The 16,475-nt window shown below is 44.8% G+C and overlaps 2 non-coding genes across 2 annotated transcripts; both read right to left on the bottom strand.

Moving 5' to 3' along the window:
* Window positions 1-3,288: 3,288 nt before the first annotated feature.
* On the bottom strand, window positions 3,289-3,361 carry trnav-cac (transfer RNA valine (anticodon CAC)). The gene has a single exon. It is a non-coding gene; the product is annotated as a tRNA-Val (tRNA).
* Window positions 3,362-16,163: 12,802 nt separating this feature from the next.
* On the bottom strand, window positions 16,164-16,234 carry trnag-gcc (transfer RNA glycine (anticodon GCC)). The gene has a single exon. It is a non-coding gene; the product is annotated as a tRNA-Gly (tRNA).
* Window positions 16,235-16,475: the final 241 nt, after the last annotated feature.

Genomic DNA, 16,475 nt, shown 5'->3' with positions numbered 1-16,475 from the left:
AGTATGTTACAGATAGAAATCCCTGCTGAGACCCCATTTAAAGTATTGCATTCAGTTCTGGGCACCACCTCTCAGGAATGAAATATTGGCCTTGCAGAGGGTGCAGCGCAGATTCACCAGAATGATACCGGGGCTAAAATGGTTAAATTATGAGGACAGGTTATGCGGAGGTCGGTCCTCATTTTTCACTTATGGATCCGGCCCCGTCCGTTTACTGTTGACGGGAGCGCGTCTGATACTAAGTCAGTCAGAATCGGATGCAAATCACATAACCGGCACAGCGGGTCTGGGACTGGCGACTGGTTTTACATTGAGTCTTTTTTAAGGGATAGGCTGTACATTGTTTGTATAATAATAATAATAAGTTTGATACAATTAAGGTTTTTTTCGGTTATTTCCCATTTCCACCCTCACCAGTTTTATACAGTAACAGGTAACAATGTTTAAGGGATGTGATGTGCAGTGTTGGTGGAATCAGTGTAATTTAACTTGATACATTGAAGAATCTCTTGTCTATCCCAGGCTTTTACCTTATGTTTAGACCCTCACCTCGTTTAAAATCGGTCACTCACTGATATAAATAAACCAATAACAACCCCGAAACCTCAGCGGGTATATTTGTTCCGATAATTAGTGACGGTCGCAATTTCCATTGAAATTACAATCGGCAAATCCCAGAGGCTGTTTCGGGTTTGACAAACTGTGAAACAGATTGTTTTAAAAGCCGAAAATAGGGAAAACCTGGTGGTAGATATAAAGTTTTATACATTATCTCTTTCTGTTTCAGATTTACAATTTCTCTTTGTGTGTTGCTGACAGGAGCGGCTATAATGGAGCCCAGTGACTGGGTAATGAGCTGCACTGAGACATTGGCCTGTGTTACAGACTGGCTCGTTGTACCTGCTCATTTCGACTCATCTCATTGTCAGCAACGGGAAATTACTGAAATTGAGGCTGGTGAATAACTGCTCGAAATACCAATCCTCTCCACCACTGGGGACTGAATCTTCCGATAAACAGGGATTTTCAATCGTGCAAGTTTCATTCACCTATTCTGCTCTTCGTTTCCCTGATCTGATTGGTGCGCCTTTCCCTTCAATTCAGGACTGATAGGAAAAACTCGATTTTACAGTCGATTTTCGGGTCATGACGTATAGTGATATTTCAAATAATTGAAATCGACCTTTATCAACCCCAATATCGTCACCTACACGTTTGACAAATGCAAAGCGGCTTCAATCGCGGTTTTGCTGCACAACTCGTTCAAAGATACTGTCGGTAATTGGTGGGTCTTTCAAGTCATGACACGAACGTAACGGTTCGCACTGCTGTTTTCCCCAAGACACTTCAGATTCATGTGGAATGATTTCGCTTTGGGGGTTAAAACCATTCCCTCTTCACAAATCCGCGTTTGACCCCGTGTCTTTTAATATTTTTGATAAGCGATACCAAATCGGTTTGCCCCGTAGTCTACATTACTTTTTAAATATTACAGATAAGCGGAGCACTTGAGCTGTCACAGCTGTGACTTTGACTTTTCTCCGTCTCCTCTCGATCTCACCGGCAACTGCCACTAATCACAATCTTCTGTCACACTTCTCCATCAGAAAGTTCCGAGCCTCGGTTTTCAAATGAAATAACTCCCATCTCTTCAATCAACGACATCCCAGGGAGAGTTTCCCAGTTTCGTCTCACACTTTCCCCAAATCCTCCTTAAAGTACCATCAAAAATTGTCCCTAAGTTAATAATAATATATTTAAAAGTTCTTATCTTCTGGGGTTTTGTTTCAGATTCCATGGCTTTTAAAGGCCACTGCGGATATTTATCGAAGTGCATCTTGATTGGAGGCTTCTTGGAGAAATTGGAGAAAGATCACGAAGCTCTTGAAGCGCAAGCGGTCAGCGTGCGGCACTTTTATCAGTTTCAGAAATGCCCAGGTTGTGAGTTTCAGCCTCACCGAGAACAGACGAACATTTTACTCCGAACATTTTGACCGGAGTTCAAGGTACAACTGGTCTGTTCCGTCACGCATCTACTTCTTAGTGTTCCCATGTGGGCACTTGGGTTCCTCTGGCCTACCGTCTTACAACAGTAGGTGCGAGTTTACTTGTTTACAGGGGGAGAGGGGGCGATTAGCGTCAGCTGATATGGCAAAGGCGCCGGTACGAAATCTTTAAATCTGAAGAACCAAACACACAATTCTTCTTTTCGTTCAGCGGATATTCATCGGTTGGAAGTTTCGTGTGGGGAAAATTTGGAAGGGAAATCTGTTGCCTGGTGTCACTGTGTAACGGATGAAATTATTCAGCTTACAGATGTTAATACATGAAAGGTCGAGAGGCCTTTTCCAACTCCCGTGTGGGGCAAGTTTAGCTTTTGAGCCACTGGATAAAGTGTTATTTTAATTGGTGCTAACGAATGAGAAGACATTTGGCACAAACAAGAAGAATTGTAAACTCACGAGTTGACTGTCCATGTTTCTTACATCATGTTCAACAGAAACAAGGATTCTCCTCAACACGTTACTGAGAATTTTATAAAAGGGATCTTCAACTGAGTTCGACGTTCACGAAGGATAATTCAGAGTCCTACCATAAATTTGTACAATGGATCTTTTTCGTATATTGAGCCTGGGTCGCTCAGTCGGTAGACTCTGAGATTTCTATAAGCGGCTCGTGATTTGAGTGTGCAGAAATCAAATCCTTGTTCAGGCAATAAACTTTGAAACAGCTGGCAAGTATCTATGTTTGCGGGACAAATGACGCCTGCGATGTGTTGTCAAAGCTTCGGTGGTATATTGTTTCCCAGGGATCGGCAGTATTGCGCTGTCTGAGGCGGTATTTGCGGCCTTCCGCCAGCAACCTGTGATTGGAGGGAGCGGGGCCGGACAGGCGGCCTGAATGTCGTTGCTGTCGTGGCCTCTCTCAATCCGGGAGCTGGGGAACATCGAACTTCGAAAAACGGATGTGTTTGTTGCCGCGGTTGCCATGCTGTTTAGAACTATAGTTATTAACCGAGGCAGCTCTTCAGGGTCCTTTAAAAATCTCTCACAAATCAACAAAAACCAGTCGCAATGAGTTGGTTTGAGAGGAGATTTCTGCACAGGCAGGGCAGGAAACTGAAGTGAGGGAGATATATTTTCGGTATCTGTGTAATGTTTGAGTGTGTGCAGAACTGGACAGAGAAAGGAAAATATACCGGTTCTGTATTTTATTCATATTTCACTACAGAGTGAAATCTTGCGTGTTTTCATATTTATTGATTTTTAGTGGATGACGTTTTGAAAATGTTTCCGCTCGGTTTCGAACCGGGGACCTTTCGCGTGTGAGGCGAACGTGATAGCCACTACACTACGGAAACTCTGCTGTGCAAACGGTTATACGAAATGCTCGGAAGATAGTTGCCGTCTTCAAATGTTCTCAGTGCTGGGAGACGGGGCCGGGTCCCATTCAGGGGATTAAGTTTCACAAAATAGTTTGTTGTATTAATTTCGCAAAGCTCATTAAACTCAGTAAAAAGACGAATAGTTGTTCAAATCGCCATTGATCAACCAATAACTTTCTGTTTCAGACTGACGGAAATCCAGCATGTTTTTCATTCATTCATTCACCAGGCTGAATATGGAAAGTTCAGAGGGGAAGTGAAAAAGGAAATGACGGGCAAAGAGAGAGTGTGAGAATAAACTGGCGGCCAACATAAACTGGCATGTAAACATTAAACGGGCAGTAGGAGCCGTACTCTGATAAGGGACCATAAAGGAGAGCTATTCATGGAGGCAGAGAGGATGGCAGAGATATTATATGAATACATTGTATACGTCTTTACCAAGGAAGAAGATGCTGCCAGAGTCTCAGTGAAGGTAAATACAGTTGAGATACTGAATGGGCTAAACATTGATAAAGAAGAGGTACTCGGAAGGCTCGCTGTACTTAAAGTAGATAAGTCACCCGGTCCGGATGGGATGCATCGTCGGCTGCTGAGGGAAGGAAGGGTGGAAATAGCAGGAGGTACTGACCATAATCTTACAAACAGCCACAGATACGGGGGTGGTGTTCGAGGACTGGAGAATTGCAAACGTTACATCCTTGTTCAAAAAAGGTTGTAAGGATAAAGCCAGCATCGATATGCCAGTCAGTTAAACCTCAATGGTGGGGGAACTTTTAGAAACGATAATCCGGGACAGAATTAACAGACGCTTGGACGACTGTGGATTGATTAGGGAAAGCCGGCATGGGTTTGTTGAAGGCAAATCGTGTTTAACTAACATGATAGAGTTTTTTGTTGAGTTAACAGAGAGGGTAGATGAAGGCAATTCAGTTGATGCGGTGCATATGGACTTTCAAAAGGTGTTTGATAAAGTGCCGCACGGTAGTCTTATCAGTAAGATTGAGGTCCATGGATTAAAGGGGGCAGTAGAAACATGGATGCAGAATTGGCTAAGGGACAGGAAGCAGAGAGTAGTGGTGATTGGTTGTTTTTTGGACTGGAGGGAGGTGTACAATGGTGTTCCCCATGGGTCAATGCTGAGACCACTGCTTTTCTTGATTTATATTAATGACTTGGACTTGCTTGTACAGGGCACAATTTCAAAATTTGCAGATGACACAAAACTTGGAAGGGTCGTGAACAGTGTGAAGGATGGTGACAGACTTCAAGAGGTTATATATTGGCCTGTGGCATGGGCGGACAAGTGGCAGATGAAATTTAACACAAAAAATGCGACATGATACATTTCGGTAGGAAGAACCAGGAGAGGCAATATAAACTAAAGGGCGCAACTCCAAAATGGGTATAGGCCCAGAGAGATCTGGTGGTTTATGTGCACAAATCGTTGAAGGCTTCAGAGCAGGTTGAGAATGCGGTTGAAAAGGTATACGGGATCCTGGACTTCATAAATAGAGGCATCGAGTAAAAAAGTATGGAAGTCATGATGAACCTTTATAAAACACTGTTTCGGCCACAACTATGGTATTGTGTCCGGTTCTGTGCACCGCAGTTCAGGAAAGATGTGAAGGCCTTACAGAGGGTGCAGGAGAGATTTACTAGAATGATTGCAGGGATGAGGGAATTTAGTTACTTGGACAGACTGGAGAAGCTGGGGTTGTTCTCGTTGGAACAGAGAAGGTTGCGGGGAGATTTGATAGAGGAATTCAAAATCATGATGGGTCTAGACAGAATAGATAGAGAGAAACTGTTCCCAATGGTAGAAGGGTCGAGAACCAGAGGACATAGATTTCAGGTGATTGGCAAAAGAACCAAAGGTGACATGAGGAAAAACGTTTTTAAATAGCGAATGGTTAGGATCTGGAATGCACTGCCTGAGGGGGTGGTGAAGGCAGATTCAAAGGCAACTGGATAAGTGCTTGAAAGGAAAAAAAAATGCAGGGCTACAGGGAAAGGGCGGGAGAGTGAGACTAGCTGGATTACGATTGAGTGGAGCCGAATGGCCTCCTTCCGTGCTGTAAACATTCTACGATTCTATGAGATTTGAGCGTCGCTGGCAAGGCCAGCATTTATTCGCCATCCCTAATTGTGCTAGAGAAGGTGGTGGTGATCCAGCTCCTTGAACCGCTAAAGTCCGTGCGGTGAAGGTTCTCCCACAGTGCTGTTAGGAAGGGAGTTCCAGGATTTTGACCCAGCGACAATGAAGGTACGGCGATATATTTCCTAGGCAGGATGGTGTGTGACTTGGAGGGGAACATGCAGGTGGTGTTGTTCCTATGTGCCATATGCCCCTGACTTTCTAGGTGATAGAGGTCGCGGATTTGGGTGGTGTTGTCGATGAAGCCTTGGCGAATTGCTGCAGTGCATCCTGTAGATGGTACACACTGCAGCCACGGTGCGCTGGTGGTGAAGGGGGTGAATGTTTAGGGTGGTGGATGGGGTGCCAATCAAGCGGGCTGCTTTGTCCTGGATGATGTCGAGCTTCTTGATTGAAGCTGGAGCTGCACACATCCAGGCAAGTGAAGGGTATTCCGTCACACTCCTGACTTGTACATTGTAGATAGTAGAAAGACTTTGGGGAGTCAGGAGATGAGTCACTCGCCGCACAATACCCGGCCTCTGACCTGCTCTTGTCGCCACAGTATTTATGTAGCTGGTCCAGTTAAGTTTCTGGTCAATGGTGACCCCCAGGCTGTTGATGGCGGGGAATTCGGCGATGGTAATGCCGTTGAATGTCAAGGGGAGTTGGTTAGGTTTTCTCTTGTTAGAGTTGGTCATTGCCTGGCACTTGAATGTTACTTGCCACTCATCAGCCCAAGGCTGAATGTTGTCCAGGTTTTGCTGCACGCGGGCACGTACTGCTTCATTAGTAGAGTGATTGCGAATGGAAATGTACACTGTGCAATCATCAGCGAACATCCCCATTTCTGACCTTATGATGGAGGAAAGGCTATTGATAAAGCAGCTGACGATGGTTGGGCGTCGGACACCGCCCTGAGGAACTCCTGCAGTGATGTCCTGGGGCGGAGATGATTTGCCTCCAACAACCACTACCATCTTACTTGGCGCCAGGTAAGATTCCAGCCACTGGAGAGTTTTCCACCTGATTCCCGTTGACTTCAAATTTCCTAGGGCTCCTTGAAGACACATCGGTCAAAGGGTGCCTTGATGTCAAGGGCAGTTGCTCTCACCTCACCTCCGGAATTTAGCTCTTTTGTCCAGGTTTGGACCAAGGCTGCAATGAGGTCTGTCGCCGAGTGGTCCTGGCGAAACCCAAACTGAGCATCGGTGAGCAGGTTATTGGTGAGTAAGTGCCGCTTGATAGCACTGTCGACGACACCTTCCATCACTTTGCTGATGATTGAGTGCAGACTGATGGGGTAATAATTTGCCGGATTGGCTTTTTCCAGCCTATTATGAACAGGACATCCCTGAACAATGCTCCACTTTGTTGGCTTTCCACCTTGGTTAACAAGTGACAGTCTAAACTTAAATGAGTTTGCTGTGTTTTCCCTGTGTTGAATTGTCACCCGTTCTCATTTTACAGGCGGTATTTTAGGACTTGGTTAAAAATTTTCCGTGCTTGTGATACAAGTAGTCTGGATTCCCACCTTCGTAAAACAGAAGGGCAACGGCTGCTCCACTCTATCATACAACCCCAACTAGTGCCGCCTCAGTTAAAGTACATTAACTAGTGCCCCCCACTCTTGTACAAACTCAAGTGAGTAGATACAAAGAGTGTGTGTTTGTTTGACTGATGTTTATGCAACAGCAGCCGCCATTCGTTCCGTTGCTATGGAAATTTTGTTAGAGACGAAAATCGAATCCCACCCTGACAGTCCTGAAGCATCAATGTCCGGACTCAGTGCACTCGGCCATCCTCTATGTCAGTGTTGTCCAAGAGAAATTGCTGACTAGCCGCAGGTGTGGCTATGGTGGCATTGTCTCAGTCACATGAACGAATTTTAACAGAAAACATCTTGCATGCGCACAATATACAGTGAGGTGTACTTCATATGTGTCTGTTTCATAACAAACATCTCCCACCATTCAGTAACCGAGGAAGTAAAGGACTCACAACGATCAAAAACATTCGCTCTCTGCTTTTCACCATTTTATCAACAACACACAAAAAGTTTAAAGTCCACATGCGAATATGAGTATTGAGACCATAGGCCGAAAGGCCGTGTCCATGACTCATTTTTATTTAATAATCGCAATTGCAATGAGCCACATCTGGATTTCCATTTCGCCAGATGAGTCTCGTGGCAAAGGAATTGGAACAACTGGTCAATGTCACAGTGGATTGATTCCACGGGCCGTGTTCTGCTGACCCCAAACACTACACATTCTTACAACCAATAAAAACAAACCTGCCGGGGACGGATGTCGGGTTGGTTTTCTGGAAGTAGCAAATCAACTGTGCAGAAAAAAAAACACCTCCAGCCTAAGGCACAAGAAAGAATTTCGGACAAGCAAAGGACTGATTGTGAAGATTGAGGATTCAAAACCACAACACCAGGGAAACTGCGATCTGAATACAGCGACCTCAACCGCTGGCTCATCCTGACTCCAGAATCTCTAATTTACTGACCCCGATTTTCTCAGTGAGGCCCAATGGCAGTTTCACTCTCTCTGATTCTCGCTAAATCCTGCTGGAAGGCCGAGTGATCAGTATATAAACTCCCCGGAGTTTCCTCTGCCTGTGCTCGGTGTATGGGGACGTTTGGTCGGGCCGTGGTATCCAGTTTCCCAGGGAAGGGCAATAATGCTCGGTCTGAGACTGCATTCGCTGCTTTCCATCGGCAGCCGGTGATTGGAGAGGGCAGGGCCGGACAGGCGGCCTGAATGACGCTGTTGTCACGGTCTCACTCACTCCGGGAGCTGGGGAACAGCGAAAAACTGATGGGATTGTTGCTGCTTCTGAGATGCGGCTCAGAACTGCTGTTGTTAACGGAGGCAGCGCTGCAGGATCCTTTAATGATCCCTCACAAATCAACTGAAACCTGTCGGAATGTGAATACCATTTTACTTTTCCAAAGTAAGGGGAGTGACATTCATCACGGAAAAATGGGAAACAGTTTGCCTCTCGCTCACTGCAGAAATATCCACGTCACAGCGAGACAGCTCTCCGGCAAACCGTGAGCATTCTCTTCGGATCTGGTCTGTCACGAAGAATTCTGATTACCTTGAAGCCAATCTCGGTTGTTTATTTATTGTTCGTGTGTCTGCTCTCCGACCGCAGGCGAAATGTTGGAATATCAGCCGTGCTCAGCTGATAGCAGCACTTTAGAAACCCGGCAATGCGAGACAATGAATACTAAGGTAACAGTCACCCTCTGTGAGTGGAATTGAACCACCAACCATTATTAATTAACAGGAACCAATTGCGCTATAGAAACACGACGTCTTGCGCACTGAACCATTAATTCACCGAGCGAAAGCTTCAGCTTGTAGTGATCAATGTAACAGCGGTCTTACCATCAGTTTACTTTTCCAAAATGAAGGGTGTGCAGCTTGCACGAGTGAAAATCTGTGCTGTGTTATTTCTGAACTTCAAACTCCCCTTGCCCCGAAATGTCTGTATGTCTGTATGTTGGAAGACTCAGTCACCCAATGATAGACAACATTGATTTTCCGAGCTGTTATTCACCATCCTCTATTTCAGTAACGTTCTGGTTTGCTGAAAATGAGATGAGTTGAAATGAGAAGGTCCAACGAGCCGGTGTCTACAAAGTTGTCTCTTGCACTTCCAGTGAAACGGACGGCAGTTTTCTCTTTTAAACCAGTGGTTATGATGTTAATGTGCCCGAGAAAGACTGGATTACAGCGGGTGACTCTGGGCCAGAGTAAAGTTCAATTAAAATTTATGATTGCCGAGTGGCTGGACGGTGGATTTATCCCAGTTTGAATTCGGTGAAGTTACAAATCTAACGACAAGAGTTTGGGCTGGAGACGGAATAGACTAAATAAGCAAATTTAATTACGCTGATTCCATAAACATTGCACACCACAGCCCTTAAAAATTGAGACCTGTTTCTATATAAAACTGGAGAGGGTCTCAATAGAAAGTAACAGAAAAAGCCATTCATTGTATTACACTGAATTATGCTGATTACACAAACTTTGCACACCACACCCTCCAAACATTGATACCTGTTTCTATGTAAAACTGGAGAAGGTGTAAATAGAAAGTTACAGAAAAAACAACATTGAGGTATCAAATTTAATTACACTGATTCCACAAACATTGCTCAGCACATCCCTTAAATACTGATATCTGTTTCCATATAAAACTGGAAAGGGTCGAAACAGAAAGTAACAGAAAAAAAAACATTGATGTATGAAATGTAATTTTGCTTTACTGCGCAAATGCTGAACAGCCAATCCCTCAAACACTGTCCCGACATAAAATCAGTCGCAGAGCCCTGAGCCGCAGTGAAAATGCTGCGACCCAACGTAATTCAAACACTTAGTCTTCGGATCTGAAGTCAGATGCTGCAGTTCTGCCACCAGCTCCACAGGAAACTTGTGGATCCGAAATCCATATGGATGGCGATCGGTACTGACCACCACCGCGCTTCTGGGAGTGCAGGGGACGAAAGCAGCAGCCAACCACACTTCCTCACCAAAAGCGCAGGAATCCTACTCCTGAGAGATTCACTTCTTTAAACGTTGTTTGGATTCAGTGAATTGCGATATAATTCAATCTTTAATTGCCCTCCGCTCTGTCAGTTCAGGATTTTATTTAAACCGATAATTGGAGTTCTGTTTTACAGAGTGCCGGTTGTTTAAGCATTTCTCAGTCCCACTATTACCATTAATAACACTTTTTGATACAAAGCACCGGTAATGTGAAATTGATCAGCGGTTGCACCAGGTTACTGGTGTGATAAACACTGAGCATTTTTAAAAATACGTACCGTGTTGCGGTTTCTGTATTATCGCGATTATTACGTTTGCCTCACACGCAAAAAGCCCCCGATTCGATCCCGGGCAGAATTTTTTCATTATATTGGAACTTGCTCCAGATGTACCTCCAGGGGCGAGTTTCTTCTCCTGTGTTGATAGGTCGACAATTGGCTGTTCCTGTTCAATTTAACAACGGCTGCACCAAACTCCTGGTCTCATACACACTGAACATTTCCAAACAGTCTCCTAAAATGCAGTCGGAAAAGCGTTTCACAAACAAAACAAATCATTATTAAACTTATGAGTGTCACTCGGTAACCATGTTAGGGTTTCTTTCAGTCTGCAACAAAATGTTATAGGTTGGTTAATGGTGTTTACAGAAATATTCCTCTGTTCGTAGAGTTTATTTGGTTTCATGTAATTAATTATATCAGTGTAAGCGCCGAATCATAACCACGAGCCCACCAGGCACCTGTACGGACAGTTCACACAATCCGGTTACTTTGATCATCTGCCCTAATCTGGCAGAAAAACAATAGGATGAACAGCCCTTGCCTGTGAAAAGGTGTCCTCTCCCCTTAATGAAACTAATATCTGCAATTGATGGACTGGAGCGAATTGCGCTCGAAGCAGTTCTGGAAAATGCGCAATGCAGCCGCACAGGAATTCCAAATGAACTCTCCGTGGAGGAAACGGAGTGACAGAAGCAGAAGGAGATGCCACGTGAAAGATTTGGGCCCGGACCTGCTGCATGAGACTTTAAATGTTGTCAGCCTTTAACTGTAGCTCACAGTGTGAGAACAGTCATTATTATAATTAGCCCTTTATATATCTTCTTGCACTGCATCTCCTCAATAGCCCCGGGTTATCACAGCATCGCTTTCTGCAAATTAAATCCCAGTGTGAAAACATATACAATTTCAAACCTAAGCCAAGTGTTTGAGATTGGAAGGAGAGTGCGAGTGGGGATCATGGGCCTGGGGGGCAGTGAGATCATCTCTGAATGCTAAGATATTCCGCAAAGCAAAGAAGCAGGGAGATGAGACCTTTGCGTCTATTTTTCCCGGTATGTGCAAAATCCATCCCTTCTCAATGGCCAGCACCATCCTTTCCCTCTCCCTGCTGACCAGGTCAAGATGGGTTTCATGTATTCGCTGTGTTTGCATCAAGCATCTAATTCAACTGGCAGCTGGAGGTGCAGAGGAAGCAGGAAGGAAAGAAGATTCAGAAACAGGAGATTCCACGTGAAACGGGCCGAATCTTGTGTGTGCCAGTTGCTTCAAATGATCCACGGCAGCCCTGCGTCGCCTCACAGATTTCCCAGGAGCTGCATCGATTCGGCCCGTGCGTGCGTGTATTTTGGAAATGGAAACAGAGACACCCGCTGCTTGTGGGAGTATTTCACCTCAATTTTCCATTTCACGCGCAGGCCTATCCGCACTCGGTACTGTCATGTCCTGAACACGTCTTTCGTGTTCTCACAGAAAATGCCACTTTTGCGAGCAGCTTGTCTGGACTGGACTGCACTGAGCTGGGACACTGGGAGCATTCAATGAATGAAATCAGCACTTCAAACAGAAAACATTCTTCACTCACTCATCCTGATACATTCGGGTCTCCATACTTGAATTATTCTTTCATTTATTGGAACATAGGAACATGAGTAGGCCATTCAGCCCCTCGAATATCCAGGTTCATAGATCCTTCCTGAGGTGGGGTGCCCAGAATTGAATGCTGTCCTCCAGATGGGGTCTTGCCAGAGCTCTGTGCAGCTTTAACATAACTTCCACCCCTTGGTATTCCAGCGCTCATGAGATAAACGGGGAGAGTGAGAGCTCAAGATGGAAAGCGAGAGTGAGCAAATGGGAGAGAGAGAGAGGACTATGCATTGCACAAACCGTCGCTGTGTCTCTTTCTCAGGAGCTGCTTTGAATCTCCACTGAGCTTTTGAACCACTTACTGCACCGCAGCAAAAGTTCCAAAGCAGCATATGGGTAACGTGAAATAACCTAATCGATAGCCGATTTGTGGCGCCATGGGTAGCACGTGGGACTTCTTCTAATCACTGCAAAAGTTGTGTGTCCAAATCTCACCATCGTTGAATTTTAGCTCAGGGTTCGGTGATTTCGGCGCTGGGAAGTGAAATTTTGCATCAAAACCTCAACAGGATCATTAATGCCCTTCAAGGAAGGGAAACAACCCCCTACACTTCATCTTACACAAGTGGCTCCAGTCCCACCCGAATTTATAATGCTTAATCCACTCTAAGCTGGATTGGCGAAACACTCTCAAGAAGGAGGCTCATCATCTGCTCACCGCAAAAGTCAATCTGCTGGACTTCCGGTTCTATCAGACTGCATGTTCCATCAGACAGGTTTCCAACTGGACAAATGCATCCGGCTGCCGTGAAAGCATTGGTGCTTCAGGGGTTGAATTCTTGCTTGCAGTAATTCTATGCTGTAGAAGTAGCTCCTGAAGATCGCAAGATGGAAATTATCGTGGCTGAGCGGTCGAACGCGCTGGTTTAAAGCTCAAGCTAAATCCCATAATTTACAGATGGATCAAAATCATAGTGCGTGGCTCCAATTCCGCAGTCTACCTCCTGTAAACTGATAACACTAAATATCACATCTGCTATTGCAACAAGAGGAACCACGTGGCGAGACAAATAATTGATGCATTTTGGAACACCTCAATTATTCCTTTTGCTCCGTTCGAAATGTTCACAAGGAAAAAGATTCGTTTATCTAGGTGAGACTCAACTAACAACCTCGCCATTTCCCGACCCTGTACAGTCATATAAGGACGACGCACTGACTGATTGCGCCGCTGGAGCCCGGTCACTCTGATCAACTGTCCCACTCTGCTGGAAAGAATCTTAAGGTGAGAGACGCTTACCTGTGGAAACGTGTCCTGTCCCCTTGATGAAAATAATATCTGCATTTCACTTTTAGCTTCTTTCACATCCTCTGCTCCATCGCACGACAATCGGGTTTTCTGTGAATAGATCAAAATAAACATTGCCAGAAATTCTAGCATCAGTGGGATTCAAACCCACGCCTCCATAGAAATTTGATGGAACACTTTAGACCGCGAGGCCACGCTACCATAATGTCACAGTAACGTTTAAAGAGCTGTTTAATGCTCAAATTAATGAATTGAAGCTGATTGATCGCATTTACTCCGTGCTGGGGTTGTTCTCCTTCGAGCAGAGAACGTGAAGAGGAGATTTGATAGAAGTGTTCAAAGTCATGAAGGGTTTAGATAAAGTAAATAAAGAGAACCTGTTCCCATTGGCGGAAGGATCGAGAACCAGAGGACACAGATTTACGGTGATTGGCAAAAGAACAAAAGGTGACATGAGGAAACACTTCTTTACCCAGCGAGTACTTATAATCTGGAATGCGCTGCCTGAAAGGATGGTGGAAGCAGATTCAATCGTGGGTTTTAAAAAGGAATTCGATAAATACTTGAAGGCATAAAAATATCGAGCGACCGGAAGGAGCGGGGGAATGGGACTAACTGGATTGCTCTTGAAATGACCCGGCACGGGCTCGATGGGCCGAATAGCCTCCTTCTGTTCTGTAACCATTTTATGATTGTATGATTCTATTGAAAACCTTTATTTTCTTTGCATGCATTTCTCTTTCTCTCCCTATCTCTGTCTCTTGTGTTGTTGCCTGATGGGCTTTTTAGGCTTCTAATGAGACCCTAATGTATCAGGATGAGTGAGTGAAGATTTTTTTCTGTTTGAAGTACTGATTTCATTAATTGAATACTTCCAGTGTCCCAGCTCAGTGCAGTCCAGTCCAGACAAGCTACTAGCAAAAGTGGCATTTTCTGTGAGAACACGAAAGACGTGTTCAGGCCATGACAGTACCTAGTGCGGGTAGGCCTGAGCGTGAAATGGAACGGCGACGGCTGATCGAACCTGCAACACCAGCAGAGAAGATTAAAGAAAGACTGAGACGGTAGGAAAAGTAAAGGTGCAACCCAGCTGCTGCAGCCAATGTCTACACATTTATGTATCGTCGCTCTCACAGTGAATCAAATTACCAATTTGATTAAAGTATTCTTATGGTAGAGTGTATGTTATCACCATGCCGAGACAGACGGCAATCATATCAGAGAATCAGACATTCTGAAAAATTTACGCCAGTGGAGGCCATTCCGCCGATCGTGTTTGTACCGGCCGGAAAAGAGGTATCCAGCATTGCCCGACTTACCAGCGTTTGGTCCGTAGTCTTGTCGGTTATGGCTCTTCAAGTGCATATTGAAGTGCTTTTTAAATCCGATGAGGGTTTCTGCTTCTCCCACCCTCTCAGGCAGTGAGTTTCAGACCCCCACATCCCGCTGGGTGGGAAAAAATCCCCTCTGCTCCACTCTAATCCTCGACCAATTACCCTAAATCTATGCGCCCTTTTTATTGACCTCCCTGCTAAGTGAAACAGGTCCTTCCTTTCCACTCTATCCAGGCCCGTCATAATTTTGTACACCTCAATTAAATCTCCACTCAGCCTCCTCGGTTCCAGAGAAAACACCCTCAGCCTATCCAATCTATTCTCATAGCTAAAATTCTCCAGTCCTCTAAACATCGTCGTAAATCACATCTGTACGATTTCTCGTGCAGTCGCATCTTTCCTGTAATGTGGTGACCACAACTGTATGCAATACTCCAGCTGTGGCCTAACTAGTGTTATATTTATTTCAAGAACAACCTCACTGCTCTTACATTCTATGCCTGGGCAACACATGTAAAGTAAATAAAATGTCTCAAGATGATGAAGAGATTGATGCTGAATGTGAATTTCCCCAAGGTCAGGCGGTCTAATTGATATTGGATAACGGGATAGAGAACGACATATCGAAGTTTGCCGATGGACCCAAAATGGGAAGCGATGTAAGCAGTGTAGATGAAAGCATAACATTCCAGAAAGACATTAATATAATAAATGAATGGACAAAACCGTGGCAAATGGATTTCAATTTTGGCAAGTGTGAGGTCATCCACTTTGGACTTCACAAAGATAGATCAGAATACTTTACAAAAGGTGAAAAATTCGAAACTGTGGAGTTCCAAAGGAACTTCGGTTTTCCCTGTACATAGATCAATAACATGTCATGGACCGGTACAGGAAATAATCAAAAAGGCTAATGGAATGATGGCCTATATATTTAGAGGACGAGAATACAAGGGAATAGACATTATTCTACAGCTACAAAAAAGCTCTGGTTGGGCCACACCTGGAGTGCTGTGTTCAGTTCTGGGCACCGCACCTGAGGAAGGATATTCTGTCCTTGGAGGGAGTGCAGTGTAGATTTACTAGAATGATGCCTGGGCCCGATGCGTTAAATTACGAGGAGAGATTACACAAACGATGGTTGTATTCCCTGCAATTTAGTAGATTAAAGGCTGATGTGATCGAAATTATCAAGATATTATTAGGAACTGATGGGGTCGTTACAAAGAAACTATTTCCGCTCGTTGGGCTGTCGAGGACTTGGGGGCAGAGCCGAAACATCAGAGTCAGGACTTTCAGGAGTGAAGTTAGGACACACTTCTACAAGCAAAGGGAGGTGGAAGTGTGGAAATCTCTTCCACAAACGGCAGTTGATGCGAGCTCAATTGTTAATTTCAAACCCGTGATTTATAGATTTTTGTTAACCAAAGGTATTTGGAGACATGGGAGGAAAGCGGGTGCAGGGAGTTCGGTCACAACTCATTGAGTGACGGAACAGACTGGAAGGATCAAAGACCAAACTCCTGTTCCGAAGTTCCTCCTTGGTGCAGAATGCGAAACGATCATGCATTGGCCGGGAATCGAACCCGGGTCTCCCGCGTGGCAGGCGAGAATTCTACCCCTGAACCACCAATGCTGGGTTGTGAAGAATTTGTATGTTTCTAAATGGAATCCTGTCTGAACGAACATGCCGTTTCCAGCTGCGATGGACGAGTGGTTCAAGCTGTTGTCTCAAAACCCCAATGGAGTTTTCCTGCCTTGGTTTGAATTCGGCTCGCAGTGCTCCGGTTTAAAGATCTCTTCAATGCTCAAATACATAAATTGGAATTAATTGACCGCATTTACCTCTGTCCCAGCATGAGAGATACTTCAACGTG

The sequence above is a fragment of the Heptranchias perlo genome, chromosome 20 (genome assembly GCF_035084215.1).
Source record: "Heptranchias perlo isolate sHepPer1 chromosome 20, sHepPer1.hap1, whole genome shotgun sequence".
Lineage (NCBI taxonomy): Eukaryota > Metazoa > Chordata > Chondrichthyes > Hexanchiformes > Hexanchidae > Heptranchias > Heptranchias perlo.
The sequence above is the reverse complement of the archived record's forward strand: the minus strand, read 5'-3'. Positions and strand labels throughout refer to the sequence as shown.